Source organism: Protopterus annectens, chromosome 11.part0 (genome assembly GCF_019279795.1).
Source record: "Protopterus annectens isolate FY-2018-M chromosome 11.part0, PAN1.0, whole genome shotgun sequence".
NCBI classification, from domain to species: Eukaryota; Metazoa; Chordata; order Ceratodontiformes; family Protopteridae; genus Protopterus; species Protopterus annectens.
Genome location: NC_056745.1, coordinates 841,998,977 through 842,013,660, shown reverse-complemented (window position 1 = coordinate 842,013,660; position 14,684 = coordinate 841,998,977). Strand labels below are relative to the sequence as shown.

Sequence of the window (14,684 nt, the reverse complement as noted above, 5' to 3'; positions counted from 1 at the left end):
CATATTTAATTTCTGTTTAATCTGGTCTGTTGTCAGAGGTTTTCCAGAGTTTAGCAATTGATGCCAATATATTAATCCCTTTTCTTTAAGCATGTTGACTACTTCCATATTAAATGTTATTATATTACCTTGTGTGTACGCTACTGGATATAAAAAAAATGACCATGCTTTAATATCAGGATTGCTATTAAAAAGATTTTGGAAAATTTTTAATGTATAAGTAATGAATTTGGAACTTATATTTTTATTCTTATGTATCATCATATATTCCTTCATCAGCCATAGAAAATTGTTTGGTATGAAATCTGTATACTTATTTGCTACTACAAATCCTGATTTTAACCAGATTCTCTCATGAACTAGCTTCCATTTTGATGTATATTTTGTATTTAGCCATAATGATATTGTTTTAATAATGGATGAATGCAAATATATTTCTATGTCTGGTAAACCTATGCCACCTATATCCCAGTCATCTAGATGATACTTCATAGCTATCCTTGTTTTTTTTGGATACCATAGGAATCTTACTATTAAATCATTTAATTGTTTTAGGTGCGATTTAGCTGGTGGCAAAGAACAAGCTTGTATGACATAAAGAATTTTTGGAAATATGATCATTTTAATTATATAAAGCCTTTCTTCCATTGAAAAGAAGAATTTATTCCATCTTTGTATTAGATTTTTAATATTATTTAAGGTCTCTTTATAATTTGTTTCAATTGTAGTATCTAGGTTGTTAGTTATTATAATTCCCAAGTATTTAATTATATTATCAGTAGAGATATATTTATGGCATTTTTTATTTAGATCTTTTTTATTAGTATTTATTAGCAATACATTTGTTTTGTTCTCATTAAATTTAAGACTTGAAAAGTTTTGAAAGTTTTGAATTGAGTCCCATAATGCTTTTAAACTGCTATTATTTTTTAAGGTAATTAAAATATCATCAGCAAAAAGTTGAGGTTTAAGCTCTAGGCTGTTGTCTAGTTGTATTCCTTCAATATTTTTATCCATACGTATATTATTTGCTAAGGGTTCAATGACTAGCGCAAACAATAACGGAGAAAGAGGGCAGCCTTGTTTTGTGCCCTTAGTTATTTTAATAGATTTAGACAGACAAGATCCCAGTTTTATATAAGCCAATGATTTTTCATATAATGATTTTATTAACAAAGTGAAGTTGTTTGAGAAGCCATATTCTTCTAAAACTAACCACAGATAATCCCAGTTCACTGAATCAAATGCGCTATTTATGTCTAAGCTAATAACATTCATTTTGTTTTTTGTGACATTTATATAATCAATTAAGGAAAGAATTCTTTGAATGTTGTCATAAGTGTTCCTATCTTTTATAAAACCTGTTTGATCCTCCTCTATTGAAAGTGGTAGTAATTGTTTTATTCGAGCAGCATGTATTGCCATAAAAATTTTATAATCTATATTAAGAAGTGAAATGGGTCTATATGATGAACATTCACTGGGATCTTTATTTTGTTTCAGAATTGGTGATATTAATGTGTACTTCCAAGAAGGAGGAATGTCTTTACCATTTTTAACTGATGTAAAAACATTCAATAACAACAGCAAAGCCTCATTTGATAGTAATTTAAACATTTCTGGGGTGATATTATCTATACCTGGAGCTTTGTTTAATTTTAGCTTATTTACTTCAGCTTTAAGTTCTGTCATTGTTATTTGTTTATCTATTAGTTGTACCTGCTCCTCTAATAACCTAACTTTAACATTGTTTTTGAGAAAAGCTTTCAATGCTGAATGTGTTTCTGTTTTCTCATTTTGATTATTAAGTTTATGAAAAAATAGCCTAAAAGCTTCTAGTATTCCTTCTAAATCAGATACTTTTTTTTTGGTTTCTTTATTATGTATTTCCTTGATTTGATTTGTTTTAATAATCTTTTTAGTATTATTTGCTATTCTTAGTTGGTTTTTAGGGTTCATTGAATAGTAACATAGTTTAATTTTTTCTAAGTATTTTTTTGATGGGCATAGAAATGATTAAAGCTAATGTAAACTATGTTAAGCAGAAATGAAACTTCTAAAAATGTCTTGAAGATTCTCATAGTGATTAACTTTGTAGAAATCTGAGTAAATTGACTTTGCTTTTAGAAGTTGCATATTGTTGGCAACAGATCACTAAATGAATCTGTCATTATGCCAGAAAGAGGGATATAGTTTGAATTGCTACTATGCACCCAGGCAAACCAAATACTTCTATCTGGATTTTTCTCAAATCTAGAAGTAGCTAATATATTATGGTGTATATCTTCAATGAGGTGAGGGGATGTTAGCAATGGCTGACTGTAATTGTTCATGAATGCCCATAAATATTCAATAAATCATTCAGTGAAGCTGATTTCCGACAACACTACTTACAGAATCATCAATGTTACATTATCTTAAATTCACAGTATCATGAAATTTTAGCATCTAATATTTGTAGGTGTAGGCAAACTCTTCTACACTCCAATATGCTCCTCTACACTTCCATATGAGGGGTACAGTGCATGCCTTTCTGAAACAGGAACACTTTAGAGGGAGTTTTTTTCCTTTTCTTTGTTGGTCTACAAGTATTAAGACCCCTGCATGGAAGAGTGCAATGAATTTTCACTCCATACTACAAATATTATTTTTTAAACATTCCATTCTTCAGCATTTTACTATATGGCAAAATGTGGATTCAGTCTGAGTGAAATCGGCTTTACCAAACCACGATTTGAAAAGTCACCATAAACTCTTTTAATCTAGGCCGGTTCTCTCTTTAGGTCAGCAGACGTCATCATTTGTACATAGTATAATGCTGAGAGGAGTGGAGATTTTGGAATATTGAGGTTAGTACATCCTTACCCAAAAGTCAGTTTCTTGGCAGGGTCTAGAGAAACACATTAAGTCCAATCTCTCTTTTTTGTGTGCAACAGTTGCAAGGTGTGGGATTTGACGTTACTTATGATTATGATATACGAATGCCACTGATTGTGACTAAGGTGGAAGTAAGTATTCTAATATATCTCAGATACCTGGCTTGCATAAAGTAACTAAAGCCTGACTTTTAGGAATCTTGTTTCTGAAGGTCTGAGCATTTAAAAGCAGAACTGGTAGACAACATAGTAATCCTTAATGCTATAGTATATTGATGGACTGTTCCATCAAAAATGTCATAATACAAGATCAAGTTATCACCCCTGGGTAAAGTTGGGCACACGTCCCTCTGCTGCTTGAACCCTCATACTTATTATAACAAACTCTAGACAACATAGTAATCCTTAATGCTATAGTATATTGATGGACTGTTCCATCAAAAATGTCATAATACAAGATCAAGTTATCGCCCCTGGGTAAAGTTGGGCACACGTCCCTCTGCTGCCTGAACCCTCATACTTATTATAACAAACTCCAAGGTTGCACAACCTTAGAAGAAGTTTCATTTTTTAGTGGAACAGTTCATCAGTTTATCAGGACCAGTGGCAAAAAAGAATTAGTATGCGGAAATGTAAACGGCATAATTGTCGACATGTCCTGAAAATGTGAAGTGAAAGTCCCAGATTGTCTCTCCCTATCAACAAGATGAATTTTGACTTCCATTTTCATTTTTTATCCCCTCCCATTCCGACCTGATGTTGTATTGATATAACCACTCTTAATAATGGATGATATCTAGTGACTACATTTATGCAGTAGATTAGGCAGATTTCTATTTTGACTTATTTCTACCTTCAAAGTCACATTAGGCTTACAGCTCTCAGACGTGCATCTTTCCATATAGCTAAACTGTACAAGGATGGATTATGCCTTATTGTGAATCTTTACTCATAGCTTCTCAAAGGCTTTATTAGGGGTCACTCCAACAGTCATGTTATCGCTCATATTTTTTGCAAGAATGGAGGTGAACTGGTCATCGGCCATGATTCCCTCTCTCCCCACCTAGATGACCCTCTGAAAGACAGACATCTATTTGAACCCAGTGTTAAGCCAATTATCTCAGTTTACTTAATTCTAAGTTACATGATAATACTTTTGAGCCATAGCTCAATAAACATCTTTGATTCCTGAACTGAACAGCAGACAGATTCTATACATTTTCTCCAGAAATTACTTTATTTTATTTTTTAAAACAGTGCAATGTTGTTAGAAAATGGGCATCCTTTTTTGTTCAAGATGTACAAAAAATGGAAACTAAAACAATTGCATGAATGTGGGCATACCACAGTCCTGAAAAGTGTATCAAACATGCTCAATTATGACTAAGCTATGAAGAAGGAATCATTCTGCTGGCTCTTTTTTTGTAAGCATTTATATTGCTGATAAACAGGTTTTAAATAATCTTACACAATCTAAAATTTTATATATATATATATATATATATATATATATATATATCATTCATTTTTCCATCAAAGACAGAAAAAGGGATGTCATCTGGTAACAGTGATATGCTGTAGGGATTGTTATGGTTTACTATGTGTACTTTAAACATAGTTGTTACTACCTGAAAATCTAAAGAATCTGGTTAAATAGATATTAAGTATAAATAAAATAAGTACTTCTACTATATGTTTCATTATATACTACCCACTACCAATTAAAGATAATCCATCATGCAATATCCATTACCCATTTACCAGTTTGTCTTGCATTGTCAAAATACAAATTTCTTTCTTACGCATGGCCGTATATAAACCTGCCAGTTACACCCTATGCACTTACTAGTTACACACTGCAACTAATGCATGTGACACACTTACTACATAGTCCAGATAAAGTAAATCTGTGCATGAAAAATTCCTGAGTAAACTGGAAAAAAAGTAATTTCAGCATACCTGAGAATGGTGCAAAACTTCAGTGTTGTTTTATTATGTGGTCTTTAAAAATACTGCTTTATGTTAGATACTTATTATTTCGAATTGCCAGCCTAATTAACAGTGAGTGGCAGACAGCCATGGCAGAGAGGGAGAGCTACAGAACCTGTGACTGGCTGGCTACAGAAGTATACCTGATTAGCTAGCATCATGAAAATATCCTGTGCATGGATTACAACTGGATATACGTTAAACAGATGTTGTGTTTGTAGGAGAACACAGCCTGTCCTGGATATCTTAAGTTACTTTTCAAAGATAAGCTGACACCATTAGCTGACATGTAGGATACTGAGCTCTGTTTAAGGTTTGGCACTGCACTTTTACGTGTATGTGAGCAGCAGAGAATGAAGAAGAGAACTGATTGCTATGGAACTTGAGTTTCACTTTCTGAATGGGTCAACACAAAAAAAAATATAATTAGAGAGATTCCTGGGAAGAGTCATGAGATGACATATGCCACAACTCTATTCTGATGGTGAATTCTGCAACAGTATGTGCAAGAATAGCTTGTAAGTTTTCCTTATTAAGGCATACATACATATCATGGCATGTAGCAATAATATCAGCACATGGCAGCTGTCTCTATCCTTTTACTCTTACTATAGGTATTCCAGGCTTTTTAAAAATGTACTAACCACCTCATCCTCTCTCCACTCTGTTGAACCACTCCACTTGTATCAGTGAAGAAATGCTTTCATATGTCAAGGTTAATCTGGCAGCCATCTTCCTTTTGACCTATTATGTCATTTTTTTTACCCAGTACACTCTAATCCCATTAAGTAACCACTGTTAATATCTTGTATACTCATTGGATCCCCCATTTATTCTCTTTTCATTTTAAAAGAAACCAAGCTCCATAAGTTTCACTCCTTACAATATTCCGTTCGTTCCCCTCAATATTGTGTGTGCCTTGCTTTGTATTATCTCCAAGTATGAATTTGTTTTCCCTTTATAACCTTCAAAGCTGCACATCCTCTTCCAATGATAGTCTCACAAGGACCAGACAGAGGGGATGTTGTCATCTTTTCATCCCTTGATTCTACCACCCTGAATATGCATCCCTTCATTTGGTTTGCCATTACTTCTGCTCTCCTACACTAAGCCAGGGAGTTTATGCTTACTGTAATAATGACCCTTTCTGTACTTTTCCTGTACTATTTCTTTTTGAGACTGATCTTTCCATCAATTTATTGGTCAACAAGGTTATATTTCCCCTGAAGAATTGACAAGCATTTGGAAAGTGTGAAAAAGATCTATTGTTTGACATTGTCATTCAGCCTTATCATCTGCAAAGAGAATCATTAAGTTTTTGATACCCTTTGGGAGGGTGGAGATGAACATATAAATAAAATAGGGCTTGACCTATGACCTACGGAATACTCCTTCAGTTGTCACATCTTTCACCCTAAGTTCTGTCCTCACTAGCACTACTGCACACACTGACACTCAAACATAGACACGTGCATGTGTGTGCACGCGTGCACACACACACACACACACACACACACACACACACACACACACACATGCACACACACAAAACTTCTTGTCATCTTACCACATATGAACCCACCTGATCAGTTGTTATCCATTACCACGTCCTTAGTTCTTTGAAAACAAGCAGCTATGAACTGAATTGAAAAACTTTACTGAAGTCAAGATATTTAACATCTGTGGAATTGTCTCTCTCCATCTGTCTAATGACTCAGTCACAGGACACTAATGACTCAGTCATAAGACTGGATTACATTAGTTTTACAGAATCTACGTGGAATGAATCCATGCTGAAATTTGGTAAGCAGCTCATTCGGGCCCTGGAACCTCCTAAGTCTTGAATTTCGGACCATGTCAATACTTATACCTGATTCTGAAGTCAGGCTTATTGGCAGGTAGCTTCCAGGGCTGCAACTTGCACCACCTTCTGGACAGTAATCAGCAAATCTTGCTTCCAGTGCCCTGGGATCACCGTTACCTAAGAGACATGCTGAGGATCTTTGTCAGAGATTCATCTTGCATCCATGCAAGCTATTCTAATAGGTTCATAGGTGTATAATCAGCTCAAATGTGACCCCAAAATTTGATTAATATTTGATTTATAGGGGGTGATTTACTAACTGCCTCTGTCCATCACAGACACAGGATCCAGACCAGGGTGAATTGCTGATTACCCATTCATTGGTCCAAGTTGTGCTTAAATAAGAATAGGAAGGAAATCTGCTTCACATGGATGGGGAGCCTGTTCCAGGGAATGGGAATTCTCCAAGAAACATATCTGTCTCTCCAACATGTCCTGTTTATGTTGCAAGACAAATTTACATCTTTGAATCTAGTAGCTCTGATGCTGTTTGTTTTGCGAATGTGCAAAAGATTCATCAAAATGAGGTCAAGGGATGCCTTGTATACCAGGCAAAGATCAGCTTTCAAAAGTCTACATTATATCAAGTAAAGACACAAGGTTTTGAGATAATCAGCAAAGGACATTGTGTTGACAACCGGCACTGTGAAAATCTACTGCCAATCAGTAGCGAAGCGGAGTTCCGCTGTGGCAACCCCTAACCCGGAAAAGCCGAAAGACAACAACAACTCTGAATTCACTTTAGTTAGGCTCACAGTACGTCAGAAGCATTTCTATACCTTATCATTGTGGTTTCCCACAGCAGACATTAGATTTCTCAAAAAAAGATTGCAATTCAAACAAAGCACACACACACACACACACACACACACACACACACACACACACACACACACACACACACACACGCACAAATCCAGCCCTGCAAGACCCAAACACTCCTCACCTAGAACGGCTGCGAGACCATCTGCAATCGGGAAAGCAAATCCAACCCTGCGAGCAATCCAACATCAGGAAAGTAAATCCAATCCAGCCCTGCGAGTAACGGAGTAAATCCATCCTCCTGGAGAGAGCTCCTCACCTGAGCAAGCTAACGGTAAATCCTCCAGTCGCGAGACAAAACTCACCTCTCTCCCTATTGGTTCCAGCCGTGCAAGCTCTCCTGATTGGTCTAGCCTGCAGAATAAGCAGTCTGGAGTTATTCTGTTCTGTGTGGTCGTCACCATACAGACTTCTGGGCATTTGCGAGGCAGAGATGCCTTTTCCCTTATCTGGACTGCTTGACAAAGCAGTCTGGAGTTCTTCTGGGTTCCAACCAGTGCGTGTGCGCATGCGTGGACTTCCGGGATTCGTAGTCAACTGATTTTATTACTTTTCTTTTTTTCTTTTTGTTTTCTAGGTGAGAGGGCTGCAGTCCTGCAGTCCTATAGCATGAGCCACACCTGTCAAGCAGAGACAATTCTCTCGCTACTGAACTTCTACTATGGTTTAAGGCTATGCAGAAATTTACCGGTAACACTGTTTAAGGAAAATGCAGTAATAAAATGATTAAAGCACAAATCCAGCAGTAGTACTCGTTTCTGCCACAACTATGAATTAAGCTACAAGACTTTGGACCAGCAGGGTTTAAGATACAAAGAGATAGCTTTCACAAGTAATTTTACTTGTGGAAATAGATGTAAAGAATAATGCAGAAACCATCTTCTCACAACTGCTAAATAAAATACAAAACTAAGGTCCTAGAACAAATTAAAAAATGCAGTCATATAAAACAGAGCAGAAAAGTACAATAATATCACCAGGCAGGTCACTATAAGTGTACTTAAATACTTAAGCAAATTTGAAATAATTAACTATTAATTAATTGAATCTTTTATGACATCACATGAGGCCTCTTGGCTTCATTGTCCCTTAATTTTTAACTCTGTCAGCCCTTACCACCTTCTCTCTCTCTCTCTCTCTCTCTCTCTCTCTCCACCAGCTCCTTCTTCTAGCTAGCCATCCCAGACTATCAAACTGTTATCATTTTGCAAAATAAGTATTTAATGTTCTTGTTTTTTTTTTCTTTTTTAAGGTATCTATCCCATGCCATTATGACCATCAAGCTTCCCAAACCTAATTAGACCATTCTTTCCTATTTGTCCCCTCATACTAGGGAAATGGGAGGGGTGACTATCATCTAGTAGGGTAAGAAGGTTTTTTCCTATCACCTGGTAGGGTAAGGAGGTTGTTTTTAATCCAGTCTTAATCCAATCTCTACCCTACCCAGTCTCAATCTTAATCAACCACTCCATACAGGAATCCCACATCCCTCAACTATGGAAAATCTCTTACATTATTCCCCTTCATAAAGGTGGGAATTCCTATGATTTCTCTAACTATCGCCCCCATAGCCATTCCGTCTCTTTTATCAAAGATACTTGAGAAATGCATACACTCTCAGGTCATGCATTTCCTAAACTCTAACAATCTCTTCTCCTCTACACAACATGGTTTCCTCCCAGACCACAGCACAACTTCAGCCCTTCTCTCTTTCACAAACATGGTTAACCAACATAGAAATAACAACCCATTTGTATCTGCTATATTCCTGGACCCCTCTAAAGCATTTGACATGGTCTCCCACTCCATTCTAATAGATACTCTTACCTCTCTATCCTTTGCCGCTAACACTATTGCATGGTTTAAAAACTATCCATCAGACCGACAACAAGCTGTCCAGTGGCAAGGAGTTATATCATCTTTACTCCCAACTACCATTGGTGTACCTCAAGGTTCCATACTCTGTCAACTCCTCTTTTCTATCTTTACCAATAATCTACATACCTCTACTCTACAGGCTTCTCTCATACAGTATGCAGAGGAGTCCACCCTGATCTGCTCCGCCCCAAATCTCACCACCCTACAGCATCTCGCCCAGTAATCTTTTACCTCAGTAGAAAGGTGGATCACAGATATTCAACTTATCTTAAATCCCAACAAAACGAAACTACTTCTATTTACCCCAAACAAATCAAAAACCACTCCACTCTCCTTCTCTATCTCCTCCAATAATGGAACTGTCATTTCACCCTCTCTACACACCAAGCTGCTTGGCATCGAAATAGATAACAACCTACACTTTGACATCCATATCTCTCAAACTATTAAAAAGGTACACAAAAAATGGGGTCCCTATATAGACAAAAAAACTTTCTATCAGATCAAGCTCAGGTCACCCTAGCTCAAACCCACCTTCTTTCCACACTCATGTATGCAGCACCTATTCTCACCTATGTTAAAAAATCCAACCTGGAGAAACTTGAGTCATGTTATAACAAAATCTCCAAGTTTGCAAAAGAATTCCCTCTTTAGAACACACCATTGTATACCTCTTAGGCAACGTCAGTGACTTGAGCTCCCACAGTTACTAACCTACCACCAACTAGTCATAGCTTATAATAACAACCTAAAACATCCTGAAAAAACTCCAGCCCTTAGGGAACTACTGACTAACTATATTCCAAATTGACCACTTTGCTCTGCCAACAAATCACTCCCCCCTATCTCCACAGCCAACAACACAGCAGGTAAAGCTCTATTTTCTCAAGGTATAGCAAAAAGTTGGAATAATCTCCCTCCCTCGGTGACTTCTGCACCTAATACCAAACAATTCAAAAACATTCAAAAACTCCCTTAAGGCTCATATTAGCTCTTGGCTATGTCCATGTGTTAATTAGTCCTAGTGTATGCTACCACCATCTTTCAATCTTCTCTCCAATTATCAGACCCTCAGTAAAAATGGAAGTAGCAAATGGTATCCCTTGACATTTGGAAATGTTGTTGTAATCTCTATCTGTTTATTTTGATGACTAACTTAATGTTCACTTGTATATATTGCTGATATGATCTTTCCTTGTGTACTGTTCTATTATGCACAGAATACCGCTCTATAACAAAGTCTTTACTTTGCATTACGTATTATTATCATTGTCTGTTGTATTATCCGCGGTGGTGGTGCTGCGGTAGCGTTGTCGCCTCACAGTAAGACGCTGTCCAGTTCGATTTTCAGCTAGAGAGTCTTCTGTGTGGAGACATGCGTGAATGGGTGTACCTTCGTTGAAGGTTGTGCATCAGAGCTGGCAACTCGGCACGTAAAAATCAACTGCCAATCATTAGCAGACCGGAGTTCCACTGTGGCAACCCCTAACCGGGAAAAGCCGAAAGACACAACAACAACATCATTGTCTGCTGTATTAATTAAGTGGAGCTTTTCTCCCCAGGCCTCCGCTGTAAATGGACCTCGTCCAGTCAGACCATCCCGGTTAACAAATATAAAATAAATAAATAAATGGTGTGTCTGTGTATGTGCTCAGACTTAACAACAGTGCTAACAATTCTTGGCAGAATAAAACAGTCATGTGCATTCCCTTTCTGCTGCTTGCTACACCATACTATCTTAGTCAGGTGGCAGCCACACAGCAGACCTGCCTCCATGCTCTGGGCTGTGTGAGCCAAACATGTTGCTCACTCCTATATCCCTAGCTGGGTCCCTAGTGTTCAGATTCACTAACCAAATGGAGGTCAGTGAGAATGCTATTATGTTCTATCCCTCTGTGTCATGAAGCAATCATTCTTGCCTGTTCCCTCGGATCCTTACACTTTTGACCTTTCTCTATTCACTGGTCTCCTTATTCATCTTGAACTTTTAGAAACAATTTTTTTCTACCTGCTTTTTATCTCCCACATGCTTAAAGAGTACCTTTATTCCTCCATTTTTGCTTCCTGCCTGCATTTGTTCTACTTCTTCTCTTGACATTCTTCATGCACTTTGATGACTTGTTTCTGACCGTCATATAAATCTCAGGATATGGTGGATATGGGTGCACTGAGGAAATGTAACAGTTGTCTTATGATTACTGACAACCACCTAATTCTTAAACAAGATGATGCAGTATGTAAAGGATGTAGTTACATAATGTTCCTGGATGCAAAGCTCTCATATATAACACTTATAATGCAAAACAGGTTGCAAGAGAAACAACACTACACCCACCAAACATACTTTGTACCAGACACACAGACACACATATGCTGAGGCTCTTAAATGTACATCTCAAAGGTCTTCCAGAGTTTGCCCCCACAATAAATATCCTCAGCAACCTCACAAGCACTCTACCAGAAAAACAGCCACCACAACATTTACAGCTAAATCTTATGGTATCTCGGTCTCTAAGTCAATAAGGCAAAGAAACACACAACCCAATATTTTAGTCATAGGGGACTCCACTGTGAGGCACATAGGTGTCTCACTCACCAGGCTGAGTAAGGAGAGAGAGAGAGAGAGATGGTCAGTTGTGTGTTAAGGGCCAGGATCTGTCAGATCATGCATGTACTCATTGAACCATAAGTACCAGTATGAATCAGTCATTGTCCATGTTGGTGTAAATGACCAGAAACATACCTCCATCTCCTCTATCAAGAGAGAGACATCATGAAGCTTTCTGTGTGTTCCAGGCTGGTATGAGCCAAGCATTTAGCATCAGTCTTCATTCTTCATGGATGATGCCATAATACAAACAGAAGATAACTGACATTACTAATTGGCTTAGTTTTGGTGTCATTCAAAGGAGGTAGAATGTTTGTCACCTTGGGTGGATATGGTAGACAGACCACGCTGCGTTTGACAAGGATAGTCTGTACCTATCCCCTTTAGCATTTTGTATATTGGCTAAAACCTTCACCTCCACATACTGCCCTTTTTTTGCCATTGTCAATCTGATAAACCTTCTGACTTAGCAAAACCAGCAGAAGAACATCTAAAGGTGTTACTGCTCAATGCCAGGAGTCTAAAAAAGAAACTCCACCACCTGCTGGCCTTCCTCACCTTACAGAATATAGACATTTGTGCAGTTACTGAGACTTGGTTTACAGCTGTGGAAAGTATCCCAGCAATTAAGGACAGCATGAACATACACTCATGATATCCTTCTTTGACTTCAGAAAACTAATAGGGCATTGGTTCCACAAAAAGAATATACACTTTTGTAGAGGCAATAACATAAAAATGTCTTTTTTTTTAGTTTTGGAAACTCAGACCATGAGGATTTTGCAAGTGAAAGTAGCACTACACGCTGTGGTGCAAAATATTATGAAGGTGCGTACAGCAAAATCCTTTAATCTTGTCTAAACAAATTAATAATCTCTGGCTATTGCACAGGAAAGCATGGAGAAGGCATAAATATATCAATACTCCACGTTGGCACCTAGCAACTTAACTGCTGAGATGATGATAAAGGTTTCCCTTCTTGATGTCCTTCATCCTCAGCCTCAGCCCTGCCCCCTCCATTTTCTCTTTTTCTACTACAGCCCTCATCTGCAACATCTAGTTTCAATTCTTACTTGACATATACTGCAACAGCCCTACTAGCACTCTCTGACATATATATTTTATGAAAATGTAGCCTGAGGTTAACATGTCCTACTAATTCTCTCTTCTCACTGTTGGCCTGTATCTTGATTAGCATGACTGTATTATATTCACTGTCAACTAACAGATTTTCCACTTTGGTCATCTTTATGCCTTGTCCTTTGGCATTGCTGAGTACACATCTGAACTTGTTAAAATGCTTCCTCTCTTCATATATTATTCTGATATAGTTTAAGCTTTTTTCATATACCTATCTCTCTACTTTATTTCTTGCCGTTTGCCCTCCTTTCCTTTACCTGAATGTTATTTTATTCTCTTTCCTTATCTACTCTTGTGGTTTTCTTGCTTTATGTTACCTACTTTTCTAAATTCCTTTTATGTCCTCACTTGACTGATTCGGCATTGCTGTCTAGTTTTCCCTATTTCCTGTCATTTTACACTGCTTACCTAGAGTAGCCTGTTCCTATTGAAGAGCCCTTTATGCTCTCATACCAGTTCTGTTAATATCATTCTCCTTATCCAGCTCCCTGAATTAGCATTTAAATTACTGTTTTTCTCATTCTTGAGGCTGTTGGCCCTTCTGAAAGTGGCATGTACCTCCCAAACACGTGCAGACTTAACACCTGCTTGATCATTCCTACTACTTATCTGTGCCCTCTTCAGCAGATCTTTTGTTCCCAGGTTGGCCAGTGATGTATGCGTCTTCCATTCTTTTTGTGAACTGAACCTCCCCAACCTAATATCCTATGTAGTTGAGTCCTTGCCCAACAACCCTATCTGTTTATTTTAAGATATGCCTACCTTCCCTTTTCCCCCTCATTGCTTCTCCTCCTGACCACCTGCTCCCCTTGGTTATCATTTCTATCTTATTTCTAATTACAATCTCCAAACCTCTTCACTACATTATCCTTTCTTTATTGCTGTTCCTGAACTGCTTTTTTCTGTCTAGTCATCTCTGAACCTAACTCCACCTCTTCTTTCTTACTTATAGCTGCAGAACCCCATTGTTCCACAACACCTGCTCCACAAAAGCTTGCTGTTTTCTCCTTAGCTGTCAATGTTTCTGGATGCCACTACCTCCATGTTTCACTCTAGCATCATCTCACCCAGTACTTAACTTACTGCCTTATCATTTCTCTTCTTTTCTTGCCCTGTCTACATCTGCATAAGTTCTACTGTCCATAACCCCTCCTCTTCCTATGCCCTCCCTTTTCATTCTGTTCCTATAATCCATCCTATGATAACTAATAGCTGCAAGCTCCTCACTGCTCTTATGAACTGATAACTATACATCCCCCAGCAAAAGCAATGTCTCCTTCTTCCCTTCATTCCCACATCTCTCTAAGTGAATCTCACCACCCTAGTTCCTCATCATTTTACCCAACTCTCTTGTTTCCCCTCCTGCAGCCATTTAATATGATTATTTATTTTTTTTGGGGGGGGGGTTATGAGTAGTAGGCTATTTAAATAATGTATGTGGTCTGTTTCCTGTTGGTTATATTTCTAATATTAAGAGTATTTCTTTCTTCATTCTTTAAATAGTTTC

General features: G+C 37.6%; 1 protein-coding gene across 1 annotated transcript in view; it reads right to left on the bottom strand.

Annotated features, from left to right (window-relative positions):
* Nucleotides 1–14,684, bottom strand: part of CAMK1D (calcium/calmodulin dependent protein kinase ID) — a 2,521,771-nt gene that overhangs the window by 1,717,770 nt on the left and 789,317 nt on the right. The window lies entirely within an intron of this gene.